Source organism: Fukomys damarensis, unplaced genomic scaffold, assembly GCF_012274545.1.
Source record: "Fukomys damarensis isolate Sample0158 unplaced genomic scaffold, DMR_v1.0_HiC HiC_scaffold_10, whole genome shotgun sequence".
NCBI classification, from domain to species: Eukaryota; Metazoa; Chordata; class Mammalia; order Rodentia; family Bathyergidae; genus Fukomys; species Fukomys damarensis.
Genome location: NW_022900922.1, coordinates 27,475,836 through 27,481,810, shown reverse-complemented (window position 1 = coordinate 27,481,810; position 5,975 = coordinate 27,475,836).

Sequence of the window (5,975 nt, the reverse complement as noted above, 5' to 3'; positions counted from 1 at the left end):
TTTTTTTTTTTTTTTTTTTTTTTTTTTTGTACCTGGGATCAAACTCTGGCCCCTGTGCTAGCAAGGCAGGCGGTGGAACCACTCAGCTAAATCCCCGACCCTGTTAATTTGAAATCTTGTTATTCTTTCTAGAGTAAACTCTTCCCTAGAACAAGCACACATCTGGGTATTTCCTGTGATCTGCGGCCATCTAGCATAGCAAGGTGCATTGTTATCTAGATGGTGAGGCATCAGGGGAAAATGCTGCCATGTATGTTTCCTTTGACACGCTGCTTACCTCACCCATGAAGAGCCTGTCTGGTCACAGTGCCTGAGGATTGCTTTTGATGGCACAGAGTTCTTCATTTACAATGTTCCAAGGACATAGTCACCAAGAGAGCCTTTAAAATAGTTTTACTACTATAAGGGTGTTTATGACACACAATTTCCCTTTGATACCTCCTGTAGCTTTTTGCTCCAATAGTATTATGGCATTAGAGTCTCACAGAACCTTTGATCAATGAGCTTTACTAAATGATTCAATTCACATTTATAACATCTTTACTGGCAATAAGGACAGGCCTTAACACCCTCCCTTTATACATGAGGAAACTAGAAACAAACCATTTCCATCCTGCTAACAGCTAATTTGCAGTTGTGTCAAGGGTCAATAAGTAAGTGAACTATGGATTTAAAATGGATAATACTGGAATTAGTTTACATTCTGACACAGTTTTTGCTACTGAGATGAAATAAATTCAGATGCGGAAGGGCCCTGAAAACAGACGTGAGCTTCTACTTACCAAGAAAAGGAGACAATGTTTTACATTAATTCTCTGAATTTTCAAGACAGCCAAAAGTTAATTTATTTAAACAAATTACTCGAATCAGATTAAAGTACATCAAAACTTTACTTTAATGTGACCTGATCAATGTTAACTTAATACTTTTGGCTGAGTTATTATGTTAGATCTCTTCATAGTGAGCTTTTGGCAGAGAACTGTAATGTGTCTCTTTGTTTTTATGCCATTTTCTTATTAGGAAATTATATGTGTATATTTTTAAACAGGCCACACAGTAAACACAAGAAAATAATAAATGATGGATAAGAACATGCTTTTCAATCCCATTTACTTTCTGCGGTATTCTCTGAAGTTCTCAAAGGACACATTTCTCTAATTAGAGGCAGCAGCACTTCTCACACTGATATTGATATGTTAGATATCTCAGTAGTTCAGTGTATCTCCACTATTGCTTATTGACCAGAGTTTTCATAATCCCTGGCTCAGTAGCACGAAAGTTTCAAAATTCATCTTTTCTATGTGGAATGGAAATTTTTTTTCCTGGCTCCCTCATCTATAAAATGAGGATCTTGAAGCTGTCCCGTTCAGTCCTTTAGGCAATTATGAGACTGTTTGGCATCGATGAGACAGTTGGATGTCCTTCATGGGCATATTGCTAAAACCATTAGGGCATGTTGGAGTCTTTCATAAACCAACATACCACATACAGAGATCATTTTGAGTTAGAAAAAAATTCTTGTCACTTGGTTGCTGAATCTTTTATTTCTCCTAGTTACTAGGATGAAGGAATTGAGAATGCTAGATACCTCTTGGACTCCTTGAAGCAAATATGGTATAAACTACCCTCTATGGCCACAGATTATTGAGTCCAGGGGACCAATGTACTTCTTTTGAGCAAGGATGTCCATGAGACATAGAACCAGTACAGGAAGGAGTGTGCTTTTCTCTACTTGCACAGATATAATAGTCAATATTTGCTTTTTAGAGTAGATTTGCCCAGAGCCTTGGAGAGCCATCATGAGGAGAAGAATTTGTGAATTCCAAGTTTCCAGCTTCTATTGGCTCAGCCTAGGGTATGCTTTGAATTTTGAACCCTTGTGAACCCAGCAAGAGCTGGGGTTTTTTTCTAGCCAAATTTTAAAAATTTTCCATAAAGAAAATGAATTTTGAGACATAAACAAGTATTTTTAATGTGTTTTGAATGTGTTCATATCACTCCATTAAACAATGTCAGAATATGACTAGAAGGCAGGGGCTGAAGGAGCTGCTACTTAATGAGGTTGTAATGAGGGAACACTGAAGCTTGCTTTTCTTCTTTGACTGCTCCAAAATTCATAGCTTAATGGAATAAAACACATTTGGGCTCAAGATTTCAAATAAATTAAAAATATTTCTTAGGATAGTTGCTTTTTTTCTTTTAGTTTTTTATTATGTCAGAAAGTAAAACTTAAAACATTTTCTTTTTCTAAAAAAATAGAATCTTTAGTGTGCAGTGGTTAAGAATCCAGTAATTCTGCTACTAAGTAATTGGATATGGTGACCTTGGATATAGTGTGCAATAAATACCAGCTGTGACTATGGCTTATAAATGGGAAATATAAAGATTAAGGTGGATAAAAACCCTAACTATAAGACAGGAAGATTTTTATACAATTGCTTCAGTAGGAATATATTATTTACTTTACAATATTAGGGTTTTTTTCTTAATAAATTGACCATAAACTTATGAATATTTGCTGCATTTTGTTAAACCTGGAAAATCTAATAGCTATTGAGATAAAATTATTATGAATCCTGATGTGGTAATTGAAACATTTGGTTTATTTTGCTCACTAAAAATGATTTACTACACATCTTTGATTTGATGAAGTTATAACCAGTTTAAGGGGGAAAGAATTACATTCTGGTGGCGCAGTTGCAGTGCCAACCACAGCATTTAAAGGTAAGCTTTGTTTACATACAGACTAACCTAATTAGGGTTGATGGAATAAATGACAGATCTAACAAAGTACAATAATAAAAATAATAGTAACCAAAATTTATTCATATGGTCAGGTTAGAAATATATGTGCATTCATCAATCTTCTTTTTATAACAACTCAGTGAGCTAAGTGAATCATTTTGAGAGCAAGACCTATTTCGTAGGCGAGGACACTGAGGAACAGCTGTTTGAAATTGGCACAGATTTGATAAACTGGAATTGCTAGGGAGGTCAAGGATTTGATAAACTGGAATTCTGGCCAAATAATTTGACTTCAGTGTCTGTGCTAAACTATTTTAAAAATATAAGCACATGAGCTAATGTTTGTATATAATAGCTTTCTAAAAAATCAAAATGATTTAATTTAAATTGCCCTATTGCAGCATCCTTATGAATTGGAAGCATTAATTAGGAGAGTATATTTGATCTTTAGATGTTAAGAAGAATAGCTAACTTTAGCTTTCTTACCCATATTTTACCATAAACACTAATTCTAAAATGAAGTTGTCCAATGTGCCACATATATAGTTCAAAATTTTCTAGTAATGATGTTAAAGTAAAAATAAACAAGTGTTAAAATTTTAGTAATATATTTTGTTTAACCCAATATATCCAAAATATTACTTCAATATGTAACAGATAAAACAGTATTAACAAGATATATTTTCAAAAAGTTATTATTTCCAGCCTTCAAAATCTAGTGTGTATTTTGCACTTTCTAAAGACATCAGTTCCAATTAGCTGCTGGTCATTTGCCAATTTACAGGGTCTAATGGCCACTGGATTGGACTACAAAGCACCAAACAACTTTTTTAGAAAAGCAAATTTATTATTTTAATCTCATTTCAAAAATGATGAGAATAAGAAAAGCCAGTGATACATTCATATAGTCATCTCTAACTTTTAGTATCTTCATTTGAGGTCAGGCAGCTGAACTGAAAGTTGACACTTTCCCTGTTGGTATGTGAGGCTACACATTTTAGAATGATGGTTTCCTCACAATCTCAATTTTTTCTAAGCGTCAGAATGCAAGCAGACTCAGGATAAAGTTAAACCTCAGGGCAAAAATGAATGTGTAGAAGAACCCCTCACAGAAAAAGGCAGGACAAAATGATTAAGGAAGTCACTAAGTGGGAAACCAAGGCAGAGTTTCCCAAACCTTCAGCATCTGAGGGCACAGATGGTCAACTCAATGGCCCTTTTCTCTTCTGGATTCAGTTTCCAACCAGGCAATAATACATAGGTCAATGAATGTTTATAGTTATTTGGTTTTGATTCTTTACCAGTAAATTACTAATGAATGCTTATGTAAAAATAAGCTAAATAACACTAAGTTATATATAGTAACAAGTGATAGTCCTTTCAAGTCTCACTGTAGTTAATAGGTAACCACTACAGTTCTCTCCCTCCCTCTCTCTCCTTTCATTCCTCTCTTGGTCTCTTTTAGTTCATTATGTAACATAACAAACATTGGAGTTTGGGGTTTAAAAAAGAGGGAAGTTTCTTTTGGGTCAAGGTTTGGGAAGCTCAAGAGCACAGTGTTCCATTGGCATCTGATGAGGGCCTCGTGGCTGGAGGCATCATGTGGCAGGAGAGTGTTCTAGAGGGATCACATGGTAAGAGCAGGGAGGGCCCCCACTCACTCTTGTAAATCCTCTCCTTCCAGACTTGCCTCACTCCACAGGCCAGCATTAATCCCTCCCCAAGGGCACACAGGACCCACTGACTTCCCATTGGCCTCCATCCTTTAAAGGTCCCATCACCTCTCAATACCATTACATTGGAACCAAGCTCCTAGCACTCAACCTTTGGGGGACAAACTGTATCTAACCATGGCGCTATCTAGATCCGTATCTAGAAAATTTTTATACAGATAGGTGTCTCCCCACACACTTTCTAACAGGAATTCACTAAGTCACTCATTTTTCTTTCAATAGGAAACCAGTATCTTTCTATGTATCGTATTCATTTCAATGGACACATAGTATTATATGGTATAAATGTGCCAAATTTATTTATCCATGTCACTAATGGTGGGCATGCAATCTGGTTCAAATTTTTACTATTACAAAACTGCAGCAACATGCACCTTCCTATATCTTTCATTATACCTTTGTGTGCTTTTGTGTAACAGATCTCTGAGATAGCTGAGATAGCTGGGGGAAAGGTATATGCACCTTGAATTTGAAAGTGTATTGTCAAATTGCTTAATGGCCTTTCAGAAAGACATCTTGCTCTTGACTTCATCAAGAAGTACCAATACTCTCACTACAGGAAAGTGGCCGCCCTTTCTGAGGAATGAGCCGTTTCCATTCTCTTTCATGAAATGGATCTTAGCTTTTCATTAATATGTGTGGCTTCAATTGGTAATAACATTGTTCTGCTTTGTGGGTTCCCCAATAGATAGCAAACCCAGAAAACATCAGCCATGTAGAGTTTTCTTGTAAGTCATTGACATTCCATTGGAGATTCACAAATGACAGAAAATTAATGCCATGCTCCCAGAGCTCTAACAGAGGACACTGTAGATTCTGGATTCAATAACTGATCCTTCAAGAAAACATAGTAGGCAGTGATGACTCATTCATCCCATGTAGCTGCCCTCCAGCTCGACCTTAAAAGGAAGTGTGACCCTGGGTCAGCTGGTACTTTTCCCACCTCTCCAGAAATTTCCTTGGGAGAGGAGTGCACTTCTCCTCTTGCCTTGCCAAGGTGAGCATCTCTCCTTTCTGGGCCAGGGTCTGCAGGACGTGGCACAGAGTCACACTCAGTGCTCACGGCAGATGCTTCGCAGTCACGTCCAGTCACCGTCGTGATTCAACAGCCTAAATAAAAGTTGTGTTTTAGCTTGTGGGGTTCAAGAGTATGCTGCGTTCACAGAAAGCCCCGTGCCCCTCTCCTCCGGGAGCCCCCCAAGGGGCAGGTGCACTGGGTGGCTGGCGCGAGACCAGGTCCGGGGCGTCGCGCCGGTTGGCAGAGGGCGGAGGAGGGGAGGCGGAGCGCGTCACCGTCGTGATTCAACAGCCTAAATAAAAGTTGTGTTTTAGCTTGTGGGGTTCAAGAGTATGCTGCGTTCACAGAAAGCCCCGTGCCCCTCTCCTCCGGGAGCCCCCCAAGGGGCAGGTGCACTGGGTGGCTGGCGCGAGACCAGGTCCGGGGCGTCGCGCCGGTTGGCAGAGGGCGGAGGAGGGGAGGCGGAGCGCGGAGCGCGT